This window comes from Camelus ferus, chromosome 4 (assembly GCF_009834535.1).
Source record: "Camelus ferus isolate YT-003-E chromosome 4, BCGSAC_Cfer_1.0, whole genome shotgun sequence".
In the NCBI taxonomy this organism is placed as follows: Eukaryota; Metazoa; Chordata; class Mammalia; order Artiodactyla; family Camelidae; genus Camelus; species Camelus ferus.
This window is the reverse complement of record NC_045699.1, coordinates 17,488,276-17,511,435: the sequence shown is the minus strand read 5'-3', so window position 1 is coordinate 17,511,435 and position 23,160 is coordinate 17,488,276. Positions and strand designations below refer to the sequence as shown.

General features: G+C 42.9%; 2 long non-coding RNA genes and 2 pseudogenes across 2 annotated transcripts; 3 read left to right on the top strand and 1 right to left on the bottom strand.

The window, feature by feature from the left end:
• The first annotated feature begins 539 nt into the window (after window positions 1-539).
• Window positions 540-2,584, top strand: LOC116663356 (annotated as a pseudogene).
• Window positions 2,585-3,022: 438 nt separating this feature from the next.
• On the top strand, window positions 3,023-4,178 carry LOC116663072 (annotated as a pseudogene).
• A 105-nt stretch (window positions 4,179-4,283) lies between these two features.
• LOC116663079 lies at window positions 4,284-11,899 on the top strand. The gene is made up of 3 exons (XR_004319127.1): window positions 4,284-4,774; window positions 4,927-4,931; window positions 11,890-11,899. It is a non-coding gene; the product is annotated as an uncharacterized LOC116663079 (long non-coding RNA).
• Window positions 6,340-22,094, bottom strand: LOC116663080. Its single transcript, XR_004319128.1, has 4 exons — window positions 22,082-22,094; window positions 10,810-10,814; window positions 9,682-9,693; window positions 6,340-6,810 (listed from the first exon to the last, which is right to left on the bottom strand). It is a non-coding gene; the product is annotated as an uncharacterized LOC116663080 (long non-coding RNA).
• Between the last annotated feature and the right edge of the window lie 1,066 nt (window positions 22,095-23,160).

Here is a 23,160-nt window from a genome sequence, read left to right as displayed (position 1 = left end):
CCATGGACTTACATCTTCTATACTTTTCTGCTTAGCCAACACAAACTATGAAGGTACCCACAGTCGGGCGATAATCCTAGCCTGGGGCCTACAAACACTCCTCCCACTAATAGCAATGTGATGATTGCTAGCAAGCCTCACTAACCTAGCCCTACCACCCACAATCAACCTAATCGGAGAGTTATTTGTAATCATATCTTCATTCTCATGGTCCAACATCACAATTATTCTAATAGGGCCTAACATGATAATGACAGCCTTGTATTCCCTATATATGCTTATTGTGACACAGAGAGGTAAATATACTTACCACATCAACAGTATCAACCAGCCTTTACACGAGAAAATACCCTCATGGCCCTACACATGTTACCCCTACTAATACTATCACTCAACCCCAAAATCATCATGGGCTTCATGTACTGTAAATATAGTTTAAAAAGAACACTAGATTGTGAATCTAGTAATAAGAGATCAAACCTCTTTATTTACCGAAAAAGCGTGCAAGAACTGCTAATTCATGCTACCACACCTAACAATGTGGCTTTTTCAAACTTTTAAAGGATAGAAGTAATCCGTTGGCCTTAGGAGCCAAAAAATTGGTGCAACTCCAAATAAAAGTAATAAACATATTCGCAACCTTCACATTGCTCACATTATTCATACTCAGTACCTTACCAATTATGATAGCAACCTCCAATATCTATAGAAGTAACCTGTAACCCCTCTATGTAAAAAACACCATCGCATCTAGCTTTGCTATTAGTCTAATCCCAACTACAATATTCATCCACTCTGGACAAGAAATAATTATCTCAAACTGACACTGAATAACAGTCCATACACTAAAAATCTCACTTAGCTTTAAAATAGATTACTTCTCAATAATGTTTGTACCACTCGCATTATTTGTGAAATGGTCTGTTATAGAATTTTCAGTATGATACATACACTCCGACCACAACGTTAATAAAGTCTTTAAGTACCTGCTTCTATTCCTCATCACAATACTCATCCTCATTACCGCTAATAACCTATTTCAACTTTTCATCGGCTGAGAGGGCGTAGGGATTATATCCTTCTTACTGATTGGATGATGACACGGCCGAGCAGACGCAAACACGGCATCCCTCCAAGCAATTTTATATAACCATGTTGGAGATACTGGATTTGTAGCAGCCAGGGCCTGATTCCTGACTAATCTAAACGTGTGAGAATTCCAACAAATCTTTGCCCTCACCCAAGGCCACCCCAACATGCCCCTAATATGTCTCCTTCCAGCCGCAGCAGGAAAATTTGCCCAGTTCGTCCTACACCCTTGACTGCCCTCTGCGCTAGAAGGTCCCACACCCGTATCCGCCTTACTGCACTCAAGCACAATAGTCGTAGCAGGAGTATTCTTACTTATCCGATTTTATCCCTTAATAGAAAACAACAAAACAGCTCAAACTGTAACATTATGTCTAGGAGCAACCACCACACTATTTATGGCTATCTGCGCACTTACCCACGATGATGATAAAAAAAATTGTAGCCTTTTCTACTTCAAGCCAGTTGGGCCTTATAATAGTAATGACTGGTATCAATCAGCCCTACCTAGCTTTCCTATATATCTGTACCCACGCCTTCTTCAAAGCTATATTATTTATATGCTCGGGCTCTATTATTCACAGCCTAAACGATGAGCAAGATATCCGAAAAATAGGAGGCCTCTTCAAAGCCATACCCTTTACTTCAACAGCCCTCATTATCCGCAGCCTGGCCCTGATCGGAATTCCATTTCTCACAGGATTCTACTCTAAAGACATAATCATTGAAACTGCCAACACGTCATATACCAACGCCTGAGCCCTCTTCATTACTCTAATCGCTACATCCCTCACAGCCGCCTACAGTACTCGCATTATCTTCTATGCCCTCCTGGGGCAACCGTGCTTTACTACATAAATTTTAATCAAGGAGAATAATGCCCTCCTTATTAATTCCATTAAACGCCTGCTAATCGGAAGCATTTTTGCTGGATTTATCATCTCCAACAACATTCCCCCTATAACAGTCCCCCAAATGTCTATGCCTCATCACCTAAAATTGACCACCCTTTGCAGTAACAATCCTAGGCTTCGCCCTAGCAATAGAAATTAACCTTATCACCCAAAACCTCAAGTTCACCCACCCTTCAAAATTATTCAAATTTTGCAACCTCCTAGGCTTTTTCCCCACTATCATGCATCGCCTTATCCCCTATCTAGGCCTCTCAGTAAGCCAAAAATCAGCATCCCTATTCCTAGACTTAATCTGGTTAGAAACCGCCCTGCCAAAAACTATCTCACTCATACAAACGAAAACCTCCACATTAGTATCCAACCAAAAGGGATTTATCAAACTGTACTTCTTCTCATTCCTTGTTACTTTGGCCCTAGCTACGATCCTATTTAATTACCAAGGGTAATCTCCATAATAACAACCACACCAATAAATAAAGATCAATCAGTAACAATCACCAACCAAGTACTGTAGCTGTATAAAGCAGCAATCCCCACTGCCTCTTCACTAAACAATCCAGAATCCCCCATATCATAAATAACCCAATCACCCAGCCCATTAAACTTAAAAATAAGCTCCACTTCCTCCCCCTTCAATACATAAACAGCTATAACCATTTCCACTACCAAACCTAAAACGAAGGCTCCCAATACTGTTTTACTAGACACCCACGCTTCAGGGTACTGCTCTGTGGCCATAGCCGTCATATAACCAAATACCATTATTCCACCCAAATAAATTAAGAACACCATTAGGCCTAAAAAAGACCCCCCAGATTTTAACGCAATACCACAACCCGCCCCACCACTCACAATCAGGCCAAGCCCCCCATAAATCGGTGAGGGCTTTGAAGAAAAACTAACAAAGCCAATCACAAAAATAATACTCAAAATAAATACAATGTATGTTGTCATTCATTCCCGCATGGACTCAAACCATGACTAATGACATGAAAAATCATCGTTGTAATTCAAATGCAAGAACCCTAATGATCAACATCCGAAAATCACACCCACTACTAAAGATTATTAACAACTCATTCATTGACCTCCCAGCCCCATCTAATACCTCATTTTGGTGAAACTTTGGTTCTTTATTAGGAATCTGCCCAATTGTACAAATTCTAATGGGATTATTCCTAGCAATGCATTACACATCCGACACAACAACAGCCTTCTCTTCAGTCGCACACATCTGCCGAGATGTCAATTACGGCTGAATTATTCGATACCTACATGCTAACGGAGCTTCCATATTCTTCATTTGCTTGTATATTCATGTCTGATGAGGACTTTACTATGGGTCATATGCCTTTCTAGAAACTTGAAATATTGGGGCTATCCTATTATTCACAGTGATGGCAACAGCTTTCATGGGCTACGTCCTCCCATGAGGACAGATATCATTCTGAGGAGCAACAGTAATTACCAACCTACTCTCAGCAATCCCTATATCGGCACAACACTAGTAGAATGAATTTGAGGTGGCTTCTCCGTAGACAAAGCCACCCTCACACGATTCTTTGCCTTCCACTTCATCCTACCTTCATCATCGCAGCCCTGGCGGGAGTGCACCTGATATTCCTACACGAAACAGGCTCTAATAACCCGACAGGAATCTCCTCAGACATAGACAAAATCCCATTCCACCCCTACTACACAATTAAAGACATCCTAGGTGCTTTGCTACTAATTATAGCCCTACTCATTCTCGTACTGTTCTCACCAGACTTATTAGGAGATCCTGACAACTATACTCCCGCTAACCCCCTCAATACACCACCACACATTAAGCCGGAATGATACTTATTTGCATACACCATCCTACAGTCGATTCCTAATAAACTAGGAGGCGTCCTAGCCTTAGTGCTCTCAATCCTAGTCCTAGCGCTCATTCCATTCTTACATACATCAAAACAATGAAGCATAATATTTCGCCCCATTAGCCAGTGCCTGTTTTGAATCCTAGCAGCCGACCTACTGACCCTCACTTGAATCGGAGGACAGCCCATTGAACCCCCCTTCACTATGACTGGCCAAGTAGCATCCATCTTATACTTCTTCCTAATCCTGATTCTTATACCAGTAGCAGGAATCATCGAAAACCGCCTTTTAAAATGAAGAGTCTTCGTAGTATATTGATTACTTTGGTCTTGTAAACCATAAAAGGAGGATCATGCCCTCCCTAAGACTCAGGGAAGAGGCCAAAGCCCCACCACCAGCACCCAAAGCTGGGCGTGTACATCTTATCCTTGATCATGCATAGAACATCAAGTCAAATTATTTCCAGTTAACAAGCATATCATAACCCTTAGATCACGAGCTTAATCACCAGGCCGCGTGAAATCATCAACCCGCTCAGCAGGGATCCCTCTTCTCGCTCCGGGCCCATCCATTGTGGGGGTTTCTAAACCGGAACTTTATCAGGCATCTGGTTCTTACTTCAGGACCATCTCACCTAAAATCGCCCACACTTTCCTCTTAAATAAGACATGTCAATGGACTAATGACCAATCAGCCCATGCTCACACATAACTGTGGTGTCATGCATTTGGTACTTTTATAATTTCGGGGGGGGAACTTGCAAGGACTCCGCTATGGCCGTCTGAGGCCCCGTCGCAGTCAAATCAATTGAAGCTGGACTTTAATGAATATTATTTACCCGCATCATACAACCATAAGGTGTTATTCAGTCAATGGTCGCAGGACATAACTCACACGTACACCCACACGTGTATACGTACACATACACCCACATGTGTACATGTACATGCAGACATGTGTACGCGTTAAGCAAGTAATTAGCTTGCTTAGACAAACCCCCCTTATCCCCCACAAGCTCCTCCTTATGCACCAGACGGTCCTGCCAAACCCCAAAAACAAGACATAGTGCATAAGCTAATAGAACCCAAACAAGCCCTATGGATAAAATTTAATTTTACTCAAGCGGCAACACAGTCGTATCGTACCAATGTGCTACTTAGATATATTCAAAATATATAGACAGCTATCTCCCTAGATCCGCCAAAACTTTTGAAACAGAATTGAACAAGCATTTTAATTAGCACATGTTTCACCTTAACACCAACTTAAGCTGACACACAGCCTGTTGACGTAGCTTAAATTTAAAGCAAGGAGCTGAAAATGCCGAGATGGACTCATGGCTCCATAAACACATAGGTTTGATCCCAGCCTTTCTATTAGTTTCCAATGAAATTACACATGCAAGTATCTGCATCCCAGTGAGAATGGCCCCTAACTCTCAATGGATAAAAGGAGCCAGCATCAAGCACACAAAGCTGTAGCTAACGACGCCTTGCTTAACCACACCCCCACGGGATACAGCAGTGGTAAAAATTAAGTCATAAACGGAAGTTTGACTAAGTTATATTATTCAGGGTTGGTAAATTTCGTGCAAGCCACCGCGGTCATATGATTAACCCAAATTAATAGAGATACAGTGTAAAGCATGTTAATGAGTAACAACAACAACAGCAACAAAAACAGAGTTAAGCCCTGGCTAGGATGTAGAAAGCTATAGCCAGAGTAAAAATAAACTACGAAAGTGACCCTAGTACTATCTAATTACACGACAGCTAAGACCCAAACTGGGATTAGATGCCCCACTATGCTTAGCCTTAAATCCAGGTGATTATGATGAAAAAATCACTTGCCAGAGTACTACTAGCAACTGCTTAACACTCAAAGAACTTGGCAATGCTTCATACCCTCCTAGAGGAGCCTGTTCTATAATCAATAAACCCCGATCAACTTTACCAACCCTTGCTAATTCAGTCTATATACCGCCATCTCCAGCAAACCCCCGAAGGGAATAAAAGTAAGCTTAACTATTTAAACGTAAAAATGTTAGGTCAAGGTGTAACCAGTGGGATGGGAAGAAATGGACTACATTTTCTTGCCCCCAAGAAAATCTGCAGCTCTAACGAAGGCTCTTATGAAATTGAAGGCTAAAGGAGGGTTTAGTAGTAAATTAAGAATAGAGTGCTTAATTGAACTAGGCCATGAAGCACGCACACACCGCCCGTCACCCTCTTCAAGTATAATGGGCCTATAGATTACAATAATAAGTGCTAGACACGTGAGAAGAGGTAAGTCGTAACAAGGTAAGTATACTGGAAAGTGTGCTTGGAAGAACAAAACGTAGCTTAAATAAAGCACCTAGTTTACACTTAGGAGATTTCATAAAAGATGAACGTCTTGAACTAGAGCTAGCCCAAAACCTACGCATTTCAAATATTTCAAAAATGTAAAACAAATCATTTATGTTAACTCTACAGTATAGGAGATAGAAATTTACTAATGGCGCTATAGAGAAAGTACCGTAAGGGAACGATGAAAGAACACCTAAAGTAGTAAGAAGCAAAGATTAACCCTTGTACATTTTGCATAATGATTTAACTAGAAAATTTTAGCAAAGAGAACTTAAGTTAACTACCCCAAGACCAGACGAGCTACTTGTGAACAGCCTAGGGGGCTAATTCGTCTATGTGGCTAAACAGTGAGAAGATTTACAAGTAGAGGTGACAAGCGTGACGAGCCTGGTGATAGCTGGTTGTCCAGGAGAAGAATGTAAGTTCAACTTTAAAAATACCTAAAGAATTACTAATTTTATTGTATTTTTAAAGGTTAATCTAAAAGGGTACAGCTTTTTAGACTAAGGATACAGCCTTACTTAGAGAGTAAAAACAACAATTACCATAGTTGGCTTAAAAGCAGCCATCAATTAAGAAAGTGTTCAAGCTCAACACTAAATATGTTTTAATACCAATAGTTAATAAAGAACTCCTAACCCGATACTGGACTAATCTATTAAATAATAAAAGCAACAATGTTATTATGAGTAACAAGAAACAATTTCTCCTTGCACAAGCTTATGTCAGCAACACTCTACTGACAGTTAACACTTAATAAATTTAATCTAATAATAAACAATTTATTAAACTTACTGTTAACCCGACACAGGTGTGCACTAAGGAAGGCTTAAAAGAAGCAAAAGGAACTCGGCAAACACGAGCCCTGCCTGTTTACCAAAAACATCACCTCTAGCATTGCCAGTATTAGAGGCACTGCTTGCCCAGTGACGCTTGTTAAACGGCCGCGGTATCCTGACCATGCAAAGGTAGCATGATCATTTGTTCTCTAAACAGGGACTTGGATGAATGGCCACACGAGGGTTCTGTCTCTTGCTTCCAATCAGTGAAACTGACCTCCCCATGCAGAGGCGGGGATGAATTAATAAGACAAGAGGACCCTATGGAGCTTCAATTAACTGACCCGCAAAAACTATATTTAACCGCCAGGGATAATAGCCTTTTAGCAGGGCCAGCAATTTTGGTTGGGGTGACCTCGGAGAACAGAAAAACCTCCGAGTGATTAAAATTAAGATCCACTGATCAAAATGAAGCATCGTTTACTGATCCAAACTTTTTTGATCAATGGAACATGTTACCCTAGGGATAATAGCGCAATCCTATTCAAGAGTCCATATTGACAATAGGGTTTACGACCTCGATGTTGGATCAGGACACCCCAATGGTGCAGCCACTATTAAAGTTTTGTTTGTTCAACAATTAAAGTTCTACTTGATCTGAGTTCAGACCGGAGTAATCCAGGTCGGTTTCTGTCTATTATTAATTTCTCCCGGTACGAAAGAACAAGAGAAATGAGGCCTACCCCACAGGGGCGCTTTAGGACTAATTAATGAATTAATCTTAATTAATCCATAAAAACACGAACCCTAGACCAGGGTCTGTTAGGGTGGCAGAGACTGGTAATTGCATAAAACTTAAGCTTTTACAACCAGAGATTCAATTCCTCTTCCTAACAAAATGTTCATAGTAAATATTCTAAGACTCATCGTTCCCATCCTACTAGCAGTAGCATTTCTCACACTTGTCAAATGGAAAGTCTTAGGCTATATACAGTTCTGAAAAGGGCCCAATGTTGTGGGGCCATATGGTCTGCTACAACCCATTGCCGATGCTATCAAACTATTCACCAAAGAGCCACTACGACCTGCTACCTCCTCTGTTACTATGTTTATCATCGCCCCCGTTCTAGCCCTAACCCTAGCTCTAACCATATGAATTCCACTCCCAATACCACACCCCCTCATCAATATAAACCTAGGCGTACTATTTTTACTAGCAATATCCAGCCTAGCCGTTTACTCTATCCTATGATCCGGCTGGGCCTCCAACTCAAAATATGCATTAATCGGCGCCCTTCGGGCCGTCGCCCAGACCATCTCATATGAAGTCACATTGGCTATCATCTTACTCTCCGTACTTCTAATAAATGGATCCTTTACCCTATCAACACTTATCACAACACAAGAACACATATGAATAATCGTACCTGCTTGACCTCTGGCTATAATATGATTTATCTCCACGCTAGCTGAGACCAACCGAGCCCCCTTTGACCTCACCGAAGGGGAATCTGAATTAGTATCAGGCTTTAACGTAGAATATGCAGCAGGCCCCTTCGCTATATTTTTCATAGCAGAATACGCCAATATCATCATGATAAATGCCTTCACAACCATCCTTTTCTTCGGAGCCTTTCACAACCCCTACATGCCGGAGCTATATACAGCCAATTTCGTAGCCAAAACACTGCTACTAACCGCAACTTTCCTATGAATTCGAGCATCCTATCCCCGATTCCGATACGACCAGCTAATGCACCTCCTATGAAAAAATTTCCTTCCCCTTACCCTAGCCTTATGCATATGACACGTGTCGCTGCCTATTTCAACAGCAGGAATTCCCCCTCAAACATAAGAAATATGTCTGACAAAAGAGTTACTTTGATAGAGTAAATAATAGAGGTTTAAGCCCTCTTGTTTCTAGAACCGTAGGAATTGAACCTACCCCTAAGAATTCAAAATTCTTCGTGCTACCACGCTACACCACATTCTATAGTAAGGTCAGCTAAATAAGCTATCGGGCCCATACCCCGAAAATGTTGGTTTATACCCTTCCCGTACTAATAAATCCTCTAATTCTCGGCATCATTCTACTCACAATTATAGCAGGAACTTTAATTGTTATAATTAGCTCTCACTGACTGTTCATTTGAATCGGCTTCGAAATAAACATACTCGCGACCATCCCTATCCTAATAAAAAACTTCAGCCCCCGATCCATTGAAGCTTCTACCAAATATTTCCTAATCCAAGCCACCGCATCAATGCTACTTATGTTAGGAGTAATTATTAATCTTCTATATTCAGGACAATGAACCACCACAAAAATATTTAACCAAACCTCATCTATCATCATTACCACAGCCCTAACCATAAAACTAGGACTAGCCCCATTTCACTTCTGAGTGCCGGAAGTCACACAAGGAATCCCCCTGATATCAGGACTAATCCTATTAACATGACAAAAACTAGCCCCCCTCTCCGTACTGTATCAAATTGCACCATCAATTAACTCTAATATAATACTAACTATATCTATCCTATCTGTTGCAATCAGGGGGTGGGGAGGACTCAACCAAACCCAACTACTTAAGATTATAGCATACTCATCAATTACCCACATGGGATGAATAACCGCAATTATGATCTACAACCCCGCTGTTACAGTACCTGTATCTACTAATGTACTTCATAATTACACTCACTATATTTATACTGTTCATAACTAACTCTACAACAGTAGTCTCACTATTGCACACCTGAAACAAAACACACGTTATCACAACGCTAATTCTCGCCACCATGATGTCCATAGGAGGCCTTCCCCCACTATTCGGATTTATACCCAAATGAATAATCATCCAGGAGCTGACAAAAAATGACAGTAATGACAAACCCTTCCCTCCCCAATTAATATTCCACCCATTAATTTTTACACCCTATGTAACCAACTAAGCAAAGGAACTCAGGGCAGCTGCTTACCTGAGCCTGCCTGCTGTCCGCTTGAGAGTGTAGTATCCATCCCTTAATAAATCATCACTTTGCTTAACCTCTGTGTCTCATCTCTGAATTCTTTCTGGGGCAGACAAGAACCTGGATACCGGCTACAGCTGCTGGCAACATCTTTGGTGAGTCAGCCTGATCAGAAGATTTGGTAAGCCAAGGCCTCTCACCTCCCTTGCACTTGAGAGGCACTAACTGTTTCTCTCTCTCTTACTTATCATCTGTCACCTCTCTCGGACCTACTGTCACAAAAATGTGGATAGGAGTAGAGCACATAAAAGCCTCTAGGGTGCTTGCCGCTGAAAATGTCTCTCCTGTGAGGGTGAGAGGGTTGTGGAACGGACTAAAGAAACGGTAGTTCTGTCTGCCCACAATTTCCACACCAGGCTCTCTAGGCGCACAGGTAAATGCATAGCACTGACCCCTCCGTGCAGCTACACTTCTAGGCTTGTTATCGATCCACTTTTGCCTGACTATCCTTGTCTCCTCTCCCCACCTCTATCTCACTTCACTGTCATGTCTTACTCTTTGGAAAGGGGTTGGGGGAGGAGGAATTTACCAAGAACTTCCCAAACCTTGCTGCTAGGTTTTTATTTCTCATTGTTACATACGCACAGGGCTTGTTAAGAAAAGTTCCCAGCAACTTTCACAGGCAGCTAAGGACCCAAGCAAGCTATAGGATATTTGCCCTCTGGGTTTGACAAATAAATACATCTTTAACTAGACTGTAAGAGAGCTCACACAGTGGCTGAAGCCACCACTACTGCTGCAGTCCCTGTGGAACCTCCCTTCCACCACAAGTGCTCCATGGACCACACCTCTGGTGTTGGTAGGGGGGCAGTCCATCCACTCTCGATGGGACTGGGCCCATCATTCGCTGCCTGCCACAGCGCAGGGTCCTGGCATCTGACAGACCCCCTCTGTGGGTCTGCGGTCTATGCCTGCCCTGTCCCTGCCTTGCAATCTTGAAGCTGGGCAGGACTGCGACGCCAGAGCCATACACTTAGCTGCTCCCTGGTGACCCTGTGCTTGGTGCATGTCACCCAGGATGGACGGATGAACAGACACAGACACAGACTCACACTCGGACACAGACACACACACACACACCCTCACCCTCAGTACAGGCATGATGCTTCCTCCTTCCCCCAAGCGCAGCCCAGCACCTGCTGGACTGAGTGCATGTGGGAGGGGGAGGGGGGATGGAAGTGATGAGATCTGGGGCATTGCCCACAAAAGAAAGAGCATATCCCACACACATCTAAGCCTTCAGGAAGGTCACCGTCCTGGATTCCATGGACCTGGGATGGGACACAGTGAGCTCCCAGGGTGCTGGGACAAGCACAGCAGGTTTCCACGTGGGGGGGGGGGCGATACCCCACATTGGCCAGATTTGGTGGGACTAGGTGGACAGGGACACCTAGAACCAGTCCTGTGTTAGGGAGCCCCCATGGGCCCTCCTAACACTAGTGCCCCTTTCTGTTACAGGAGCACTCTCTCCCCGAAGGACCCATGGGAAACACCTCCTCCATCCCCAAGGACTCACCTTGGGTGCATTTTGAGTCCCTGGGACCAATTTTCTAGATTCTTTAAAATGGAAAAATCTCTTTTTCTTTTGTAACACAGCCTGGCCCCAGTATAAATGATGAGGCCTGGGCAGAAAATGGAAGCCTCAACTATAACACTATCCTGCAGTTACACAATTTTTTACAAAATACAGGGGAAATGAATGGAAGTTTCTTATGTTCAGACCTTTGTGGCCTTAAGAGAGAACCCAGAGCTATGCAAGTCCTATGTAAGGGGACCTTCTCGGTGAAGACCTATTCGGGCCACATAAAAGCCCCCTATAATGGAAACTCTAGAAAAACACAAGCCCCACACAGAAGACCCAAGCCCAGGTACCCTTTCACTGTCTTCAGTCCCCTCCCCCACCCTATAAGCCTCTTTACCCTTCCATACCAGAAGTGCAGCCAGAACTCCTTTGCCCTCTTCAGGAGATAGTAGGTGGGCCTCAGGGAGTTACCAGAGTCCACGCCCCGTTTTCTTTGTCTGACCTCAACCAGTGTCCACATCACCCAGCCTCATCAGTACCCTGTGGGCTTGACAGCAGTGCCTCTAATTGATCCCAATTGGGATTATCAGCCAGGCCAGCCTGGCATCACTAGAAGGGACCACATGGTTCTTTGCCTTACTGAGGGGATGAAATGGTGCATAATTAAACCTGTTAACTATGATAAGGTTAAAGAGATCACCCAGGGCCAAGATGAAGATCCAGCCCTATTTCAGGCTCGGTTGGTAGACGCCCTCAGAAAGTATACTAATGTAGGCCCAAACACTTTCGAGGGACATGTTGTATTTGCAACACACTTTATTAGCCAATCAGCCCCTGATATCTGTGGAAAACTTCAAAAGCTTGAATGGGGCCCCAAATCCCTCTTAACTATCTTATTGATATGGCCTTCATTGTCTTTAATAATAGAGGCCTGGCTGAGGAGGAAAGGAACAGCGTGGCTTAAGAAGGGAGCAATGGCAAGCCAAGCTTTTGGCAGCTGTCATGATAAGACCTAACCCACCTCCTGGTCACCCCAAAAGTACTCCCAGAAGACCCCCACCAGAAAGGGGAGCCTGTTTTGGCTGTGGGAGCCCTGGGCCCTGGAGCAAGGAATGCCCAGGAAGCCAGTCCCAGCCTCCATCCAAGATGCCATGGCCACTCTGTAAAAAAAAAATGGGCCACTGGAAGAGGGAATGCCCTCAGCTCCAAAGGGAGCAGGGAAATTTCCCCATGCCAGTCATGGCAGTGGTTGATTGACGGGATTGGGGACCTCCCAAGGCTCCTGAGAAGACAGTCATCACATGGGAGGACACATGGGTGACCACTGACACGGCAGATAAGCTTGTCCAGTTTCTAGTGGACACGGGAGCCACTTATTCTGTCCTGACTTCTCACACTGGGCCCCTTCCTCCTGAAACCTGCTCTACTCTTGGGGTAGAAGGAAGGCCAAAGCTAAAACATTTCACCACCCCTCTAACTTTGCACCTGGGGAGAGATCCTTATAACTCACAAGTGTCTTGTTATGCCTGAATACCCTAGCCCATTACTGGGAAGAGATTTTCCCTCAGCTTTGGGGGCAATTCATACTCTCCTTGAAAAGCAAAACCAGGGCTTTTTTCTGGTTGGACTACATATCATACAAGATACAAACAATCCAGCCAGAAGTATTCACCCCAGAAATTGAAAAACTTGTAGATCCACAGGTGTGGGATCAGGGAATCCCAGAGAAGGCAAAGTTTGTCTCTCCCATAAAAATCACTTTAAAGGAAACTAATAACTTCCCTTCCAGGTGCCAGTATCCCATTAAACCAGGGGCTCGATGAGACCTCCAACCCCTAATCTCAAAATTCATTAAATATGGGCTTTTGGTGCCATGCCAACCCCCTGTAATACTCCAATCCTACCTACCCTCAAACCAATGGGGAATATAGAATGGCCCAAGATCTTTGAATCATAAATGAAGCCATAATTCCTCTCCATCCAATTGTTCCCAACCCATAGACAACCCTCACTCAGATCCCTGGTTTACCGTCCTTGACCTTAAAGATGCCTTCTTTAGCATACCCATTCACCCTGATTCCCAATACCTTTTTGTTTTGAGTAGACGGATCTAAACAGTAATAAAACTCAACAATATACCTGGATTGTCCTTCCTCAGGGATTTCGGATATAGCCCACCCCTGTTTGGCAATGCCTTAGCAATGGAACTAAGGGAACTCAAATTGGAGGCAGGGACATCATTACAATATGTAGATGCCCTTCTATCTGCAGCCCCTCAGGGGAAACTTCAGACCAAAACACTGTACAGGTCCTCAGCTTCCTGGGTTACAGGGGATATAAAGTATCCCCACAAAAAGCCCAAATTTCCTCCCAGTTACCTACTTGGGACATGTTCTAAGCCCAGGAAAGTGTGCCCTTATGACCCAGTGCTAGGAGGCAATCCTTCACTTGCAGCCACCACACACAAAGAAACAGCTTAGAATCTTCTTAGGAATGGCTGGGTTTTGTAGGATTTGGACTCCCAGGTTTGGTCTCATGCAAAACCATTGTATGCGGCCTTAAAGGGATCAGACCTGGAACCTCCAGATTGGACAGGAAATTTATAAAGAGCATTTGATCAGATTAAGACTGAGTACATCAGACCTTAAATCCAGCCACGCTTATGCCAAAAGAAAACTCAGAGGAACTGGCTCATTCCTGTAATGAGACCATAAAACAGGTATATTCTAGCAGACCAGATCTCAGGGACCAGTCCCTCGAGGACCCCGATGCTACCTGGTTACCTGATGGAAGTAGCTGTATACATGACAGCGTCTGGAAAGCAGCATATGCCATAGTGGACTTACATGGGGTCACAGAGGCGGATGCCCTGCCACCTCAGACCTCAGCACAGAAAGCTGAGCTTATAGCCCTAGCTCGAGCTCTAAGACTAGGAAAAGACAAGAGGATCAATATCTATACAGATTCTAAATATGCATTTTTGGTGTTACATGCTCATGCTGCCATCTGGAAACAGAGGGGGCTCCTGACTGCACGGGGCTCCCTAGTTCAACACTGCCAGGAGATCTTAGAGCTCCTAGACGCAATACAAGACCCGAAGGAGGTGGCAGTGATCCACCACAAGGAATATCAAAAGGGAAGCTCAGATATAGTAAGAGGAAATAACCTGGCAGATAGAACAGCAAGAAAGGCAGCTCTTAAAACCCCTTCAACCCAAGCTGCCTTGCTCCCCCATATACCAACCCCCCAGCCCACTTCTGCCACCTCAATATACAGACAAGGAAATAAAATGGGCTAGGAATAGGGGATACGAAGAGGGCCCTGAAGGGTGCTGGATTAAGGAACAAACAATAATGCTGCCCAGGGCATTACAATTTTAAAGTCACTCCATGCCTCCTCTCATTTGGAGAGGGATGATTTACTAGCCTGGTAGAAACAGTTTTCTTGGGCATAAGCCTTCCTCAGACTATCTTAGAAATCACAAAGGCCTGTAGTATATGTTACCATAATAACCCAGGGGGAAAACTTAGGCCCCCACCCCTCCTCCAGCCTGTCCAAAGGAGAAGAACTTATCCAGGAGAGAACTGGCAAATAGATTTGCCCACATGCCATCCTCCCAGGGATATAAATACCTTCTGGTTTTTATTGACATTTTCACTGGATGGGTGGAAGCCTTTCCAACAAGGATCAAAAAAGCTCAAGAAGCCATAAAGATAATATTAAAAGAAATAATTCCTCGGTTTGGACTTCCATGGTCCTTGCAAAGTGACAATGGCCCCTCTTTTATGGCTAGGTTTACACAATGAATTTCTACTGCCCTAGGCATTTGCTCCCACCTCCATGCTGCCTGGAGGCCTCAATCATCAGGAAAAGTAGAAAGGGCAAATCAAACCTTAAAAAGTCCTGGCTAAGCTTTGTCAAGAATCAGAACCATGGACAAAGCTCTTACCCATAGCCCTGCTGAGAATCAGGGCAGCACCTAAAGCGGGGCTAAGGCTCAGCCCCTTTGAAGTGGCTTATGGTGGACCCTTTTATCCTGATATATTGGTGGACTCTGAAACTAGTGAGCTTGTTAAATACCTAGTTAATCTGGGACTGGTCCAAAAGGCAATTACACAATATGGAAATCAGGTTTTTACCAAGCCCCAGCCAGGAAACAGGTTCCATTCAGGTTCAACCAGGAGTCTTCATCCTCCTAAAACCATGGAGAGAAGGACTCCCCTCTGACCAACTACCACCCAAGTGGACGGGGCCTGACCAGCTCCTTCTCAGCACTCCCACTGCAGTAAAGTTACAGGGGATCGCTAACTGGGTGCACATTTCTAGGATTAAACCCCCCCGCCCCCGAGTCTTCACAGGACACAAAGGGCCTTGGACAGCCAGAGGAGCCCAGGTGGATGAGTGAGCCTCTTTCAAGACCTGAAACTCTTATTCAAGAAGGACAAAGGCACTTCACAGATCCCAAGCTGAGTACCATTATTTTCCCTTGTGCCTGCTGCTACCCTCGTCCACCCGCCCACCCAACATGCTCCGGTGGACGTGGATACTTACCGCCCTCCTGTTCCCCGGCTCGCTCTCACAGTCTTTTACGAGAGCTGCTTTAACACCGCACCCATACCTGAGAGGAAGCTTCTCTGCCTGTACTGGCTTTAATACGACCTGCCCCAAATCTGAAAGGCACCCCACAGCTTCTATTCTTTCTTTCTTTCTTTTTTTTTTTTCCTTTTTCCTTTCTCCTCCCAAAGAATACTAGGGACCCTACCTCCACCCTTACCTGCTCTTGTCTCATTCTTCCAATCTCTTTGGTCTCAAGAGTTAGCATGGAAAAATAACGTAATAGTCAGTAACTCTTGGATTACTGCTAAAGGAGAAAATCTCTCTCTGCTGGATTTGCCACCCACAACCCACCACCCTAGGAGACATAAGCACCACCTTCAAGGCCCACCCAGTCAACAACCGCGTGGTATCTCGACTTTTAGCCAATCTTCTTTTAATCACTCTAGACAAGGTTTCTCTTTGTTACGTGGGAGAGGCCCCCTCCGCTCTGTTACCACATCACACCTCCCTACTCTGAGGCTACAATTATCACCAAAATCTCCCTTATCTGTACTCAGCCTCTAGGATGCACCACGGGTTACTCAGATACAGAGGACACACAGACCCCTTTTCAGTCCTTAAGGCTCTCTCTAACAGAAACCTAAGTCTGCCCCTGGATATCTTTAAGCCTATAAATTGGAGTGATATAGTGGGCCAGCCTATTTACACATCACCCTGCATTCCTAACAACACACGTGTGCTATGACAATTCACAAACTAATGCCAACAGAACTTCTTGCGCTGGATATTATATCAGACATCCCCTTAATATAGCCCTCCCTGACTACAGACCCCCTCATGGATACTTCAAACCAAAAACAAAATTCAAAACACAGATGGGGCCCCTCTGCAAAAGTCTCCCACCTCCCAAAACTTTTCTCCAGCTGTATAACCAAACCAATCACACAGTTTTACCAGCGCCGCCTGGATTATTATGGCTATGTGGGACCTCAGATAGCTACCTCACAAGGAACAAAGCCATTGCTCTCACATCCAGACAACACACTTCACTATGGGGGCTGCACCTTGGGAACTGTGGCTCCAGCCCAAATAACCATCCTCAATGTGACCCACGTGAGACAGAAAAGGGCCTTTGGTCTGGTACTAGAGGGAATTATAGGGATGTTAGCTACAGTTGCCCGTTGGGGAGGATTTGCCTACAATGAGACAACCTTGAGGGACCTGACCCCTTCCCTGGATAACGCACGCACACACACACAAAACTGTAGACACTCTAACACTCTTACAGAAGTCCCTTGATTCTCTGGCAGGGGTGGTCTTTGACAATCACCGAGCCCTAGGCTATCCCCTAGCAAGCGAAGGAGGGGTTTGTGCAGTCATAAACAAAAAATGCTGCACATACATTAATGTCTCAGGAGAAGTAGAAGTCAATGTTTAAAAAAATTATGAACAGGCTTTCTGGCTCCAGAGGGACAACCATGGAAAACAGGAATGGACTGAGACTCTTAAGGGATGGTTTTCAGGATATACCTGGCTTCTCCCATTTCCAGGCCCCACACAGCCACCATATTTCTCATCTTTATCTTTGGCTCCTGTATTTTTAACTATCCAGTAAAATTTCTATCCTCTAGAATACAACTCGAACTTCAAATGATGATGCAGCAAGGATTCCAACCAACCCACCTGAAGATGAAGACCATCAACATCACTGGACAAGGCCTCTGCCTCCTACTCCCCACTCTCCATCCCTGCCGACACTAACAACCCCTACCTCTGACAGACAGCAAGGAGATCTGGGCCCACAGAGAGGGGCTACATCCACGTTCAGCTTGAAGTAGTTACGGAAGACTGGCCATCGTCCCATTTCCCCTTAAAAGATTTTAAGGGTCTAGAATCCTTGAGGGGGAAATGTTGCAGCAGGAAGACAGCTAGAAATGAGCAGAGAAAGGGGGACACAGGCCAAATGGCAGGAATTGGGCAGAAAGGAGGGGTTCAGCCAAACACAGGAAATCATACATCATGTAAGCATCAGGGGTCCCTGGGCAGAGGAAGAAAACCAGGCTGGTAAGTGGTCACACCTTTCGGGTGATGAACAGCCTGAAAACCAACAAAGAAAGGTGAGAAAAGGGAAGAATTTCCAGTGTCAGAATGTAACCTTTTGCTCATTATGCCCTCATTACAATCAAATTAGCCTTGCAGATTAGAAGTACCCATCATGCACTGATACCATAACACTTATGATCCAGACTAATTAAGGACAAAACCCCTCCTCCCTTTGGGAGGGTGGAGTTGGGATGAAAAGCAGGGAATATGACCCCAAACCCTTCCCTCCCCAATGAATATTCTGCCCATTCATTTTTTACACCCTATGTAACAAACTTGCAGAAAAAAAAAAAAAAACAAAAAAAAAAACTTAGGGCAGCTGCTTACCTGAGCCTCTCCCGTTGAGTGCAGTATCCATCCCTTAATAAATCTTCACTTTACTTAACCTCTGCATCTTGTCTCTGAATTCTTTCTGGGACAGGACAAGAACCTGGACACAGGCTACAAAACAAACTAAATACCAGATATTCACTTAATATTGAATATTTCCCAGTTCACATGAACCTGAAAGTCAAATTGGCTAGTTTTTATTTTAGAAATATTTAATTTGTAAGTGATTACTTTTAAGTCAATTAAATTGAGCTCTTTTATAATTTAATTCTGATATTTTTTAGCAGTAGAGACATTTCATATCTATATGCATACATAAATATACAAGACTAGAAATCTCAGCTTCACTTCAAAACATAGTTATGAATTAGGTATTACAATATACGTTTATTGCTTATAATTACAGTTGGAATAAATTGAATTTGCTTGCTCAAATCACTGCTAACTAAAAATTGGCACTTGTCATCTAACTCTGCTTGGATTAAATTGTGGGCCACTGAAGACACTCACCTCCAACACACCCTTCTGTAAGGAGTTCAGGATGGAGGTCAGGAACGAGGCACTCTGTGTTCTGGGAAAACTGGCTGAACAGGCCTTCAAATAGTTAGATATTTTCAGAAGAGGTTTTATGAGCCCCAATTCTTGTCTTTCCTCCTATCTAGAAAAACACTAAACTCATCAAAGGTGACAGCTGCTTCTCATGACTAGCAGTAAGCCTCTGCCTAAGTGTGTGCTTGGTTGCACATACAACACCCCTTCACTGAAATCACGTACAATACTGAGGTCTCCCCAGCCTCCTTGGAACTGTTTCCCAGAGCTTTCTGGGATGCTGTCTCCTGGGCTATAGTCCTCATTTTGCCCCCAAATAAATCTTAACTCACAACTCTCATGTTGTGTGAGTTTATTTTAGTCACAGTGTTGGTGACCACTACAAGGGGACCAGAGCAGACTTCTCTCCTTTGCCTGGACTCTATGAGGAACCAGAGCATTGGTACCAGCATAGATCCCTTGTGCTCAACCACCTCTTTGGAGAATCCAGATGAATTTGGGTGAGTCTCTCCTGGTTCTTGGATTTCTCATATTGGTTGATGATCCTGAGTTTTATTTGGTGGTGTATCCAGGTACCTGGTCCTCCAGCTGAGATACACTGGAGGGAAATACCCACCCAGTGGAGATGTGGTGGGTGGGACCTGGTTGAAAGATAACAGGGAAATACCCACCTAGAGGAGACGTCCTGAGAGGGGCTGGTTGAAAGATACCAAGGAAATACTAACCTAGAGGAGACTTACTGGGTGGGGCCTGGTTGAAAGATACCAGGGTCTGAACTGAGTGGTTAGGTAAGAGGCTGAGCTGATGCTTTTCCTCAGTTTGGCTATCTCAATAGAATTTGTGAGGAAAAAAGTGAAATTTTGTCCCTGACAAATTTAAGTTTAAAATGAGAAATAGAATGTTTCAAACAGAGAAATGAGGGGCATCAGAAAGCCAACCTCCGACTAACACCCTAACCAGATTCATGTATGGAGCTCATATTTGCAAGTACCTTCTTAACTGGGGAAATAACACTAAAGGAGACCTCAATCTAAAATGGCCAAATTGGGGTTCTTTTTGATATTCCAAAATTGATATATTTGCATGCACAGGTAGAAATAGCTGGTGTTAATATCAAATAGACTAAATGGAATGCTTACTGGATTGGTATTTAGAAGCTTCTAAAAGAGGAAATGATAAAATAACTTCTTTTCAGGAAACCAAAAACAAATTGCTTGAAACTATCAGAACTAAAAAAGGCTGCTAGCATTGACACTGTCTCTCCCTCTGCTCCCCCCCACTCCCATGTATCCTCTTCTATCTGAATTGCCTGGTACAGACGCTATCTTTTCCTCTTCTGTCTCTCCCACCTCCTGCTGTTCTCTCTTCCCTGGTAAAAGAGCACAAAAATTCAGAGGTGATTATAGCTCCCTTAAGGAGAAACCTATTACAGGGAGAGGTGAACGGTCCTCAGTGCTTATGACACACCCTGGATCTGAGTAGAAGCCTTGGCTAAGGAATTTCCCAAATGCAAGGTAGGATCCACTGGAATTTGCTAAGGAGTTTGAGTTAACCATCTGGACCTATGAGCCCAGGTTTTAAGATTTATATCAATTAGTTTTTGAAAGCAAACCAAAGGAATGAACAGAGAAAGCAGGTTGGAAATGACCTCTAATGGACTTTGAATTACACAGGCCATAGGGTGGCACTGAATGCAAGGAATTAGCTCAAAAATTACTCAAATTTATCCCAGAGCTTTCCCCCAAAACTGCAGACTAGACAAAGATTCAGCAGTGCAAGCAAAGACCTGATGAACCAATTTGGGACTGTTATGAAAGGTTAAAAAAAAAACAACAACAACAACTTGTAAGGAATATTCTGGCTTGATACCTGAATCATTTTCTAATCACCAAAATGATCCTTTAGTTAACTCTGCCTTTTTAGAAGGCTTAGATGAGGAATTGACTACACTAGTCAAAAGACAATCTAGGTTGGTCCACATTACCTACAAACACCCTTATTACACTGGCTGACCAACTTTTAAGACTATTAAAAAAAAAATAAAAGGTGGGGAATATCTATAAAAAATCATGAACTCTCAATTGTACCAATTAAGTACTCAATGCCAGTCGAAGGTTAATTGATCCCCATTCAACCCACAACCAGACAGAGAAAACAAAAATTTACTTTTACTGCAGAAAACCAGAGCATCAGAAAATAAATTTTAAGTTAAGAAGGAGAAACCTAGAAAAGAAAACTGAATTTGAGACCAGATTTATGAGTTAAACAAGAACAGGTCTGCTCCAGGGAAACAGGTGTTCTTTCTCCTTTCCCTGTGTGACACCCTAGGGGAAGTAGAAATGATTATACAAGAAGAAACTATTAAATTCCTGATAGATACAGGGGACAGCTTCTCAGTTTTGAACCTACCAAAATTAAAGGACCTCTCCCTCAGAGTAATTCCTCAGTACATGGTAGGGTTTTCTAACACACTTATTAAGGTTTTTAGATCTTTACCTTTAGAATTCTACTTAGGGGAACACAAAGGAAGGCACTACTCTTTTTTTTTTTTTTTTTTCTAGTAGAAAGGGCTCCCCTTCACCTGATTGGCGATATCTATTGGAAACTTATGAAGTCCATGTTTCCTTTACTCTTAAGGGAGAAATGTTTCTAGATCTGAAGGACTAATCAGACTTCCTTCATCATATAATGTTTGTGACTCATGAAAAGGATGACACTGAACAAGAGAAACTGCTAGTCTTACTACCTAAAGAACTATGGGCACTTGATTCTACCAACATTGGAAGAATACATTCTGTGTCACCCATTAAAATATTCCTTGTCGTTTGTAGTGCCAAACCCCCATATCTTACTGTCCATATTACTAAAAACAGTGACTTTTTTTCTGTGACAGAGCTCTGTAGCACATTTGTTTTTATTTTGTTGTTGTTGTTTAGTATTTATGTACATCCAGATGATCAGTTATCTTTTTGCCTTTCCTTGGAATGAGTGGACTCTAATTCCACAGGGCTATACTGAAAGCCCCAGTTCTCCCAGATACTAAAAGCAGACCTAGAAAATCTTTTCAGAATCTGACACTGAGGGAACAAAGTCCTTCTGGGAGAACTTGCTTTTCTCTCCCTGTGCCTTAAGACCAAGCTCTCAGGAATATTTATCTTATCTAGACCATCTCTAACTCCTGAGACTGTTGGGGGGGGGGCAAGGAATCATTTAAATTTAGCTTGTTCCAACTGTTAAAACTAGTGAGTTATATATTTTAATACCTGATTCATGACCAAGTTTGGAAGTTGAAACTATGAGATCTCTGGTTGTGTCTGTTTATATGTCTATGTGTGTATTATACATTACTTTATCTTTGGATGGTATTATCAAAATTAAATTATAAATGAGCTCTATTTAATTGGCCTGAGGGAAATTAAGTGCTTATATATATTCTCAGAAATATAAAAGGAAACTGGCCAGAATGAATTTCAGGTTCACGTGAACTGGGAAATATTTCATATTAAATTAACACCTGGTATTAAAGGTAATGTTTGCTGATTTAATTAATATAGACATGTCTTTAGAGTTATCAACTTTAAGTATAATACCTTTGTTTTACCTAGGTTTAATAGAAGTCAAATAAGATCAAATAAGATCCTATTATATCTGTTGCAAATTTGTCAGCAAGAAAAATAATTCATTATGGTGAAATTTTTAAAAGTAAAGTGAATGCAAATGAGATAGGAGCCTTTGGATGAATTCGTTAGGAGTGATCTATTTTAGAGATACCTACTTTAAAAATTTCTCCAGATATTTGGTAACTTAAAATTTTGACTTGTGTTAAAACAAGTTAAATGGTGGAAGTTCACTGAATAAGCTAGGTCATTTCCAAATCTAGTAAGATACTGAAACATTAATTTCTGAATATTGGCTTCTCTTAGTAGAGAAACTAAAGGTGTCTAAGACTATTAATCAATATGTTTAGTGCCAAAATGTGTTATTTCCTATAAAAAAGCACATGGTTTTTAGAAATTATTGATATTTGTTTGCCACTCTACAGAATACTTATGTAAAAACTAATTCATGATTGC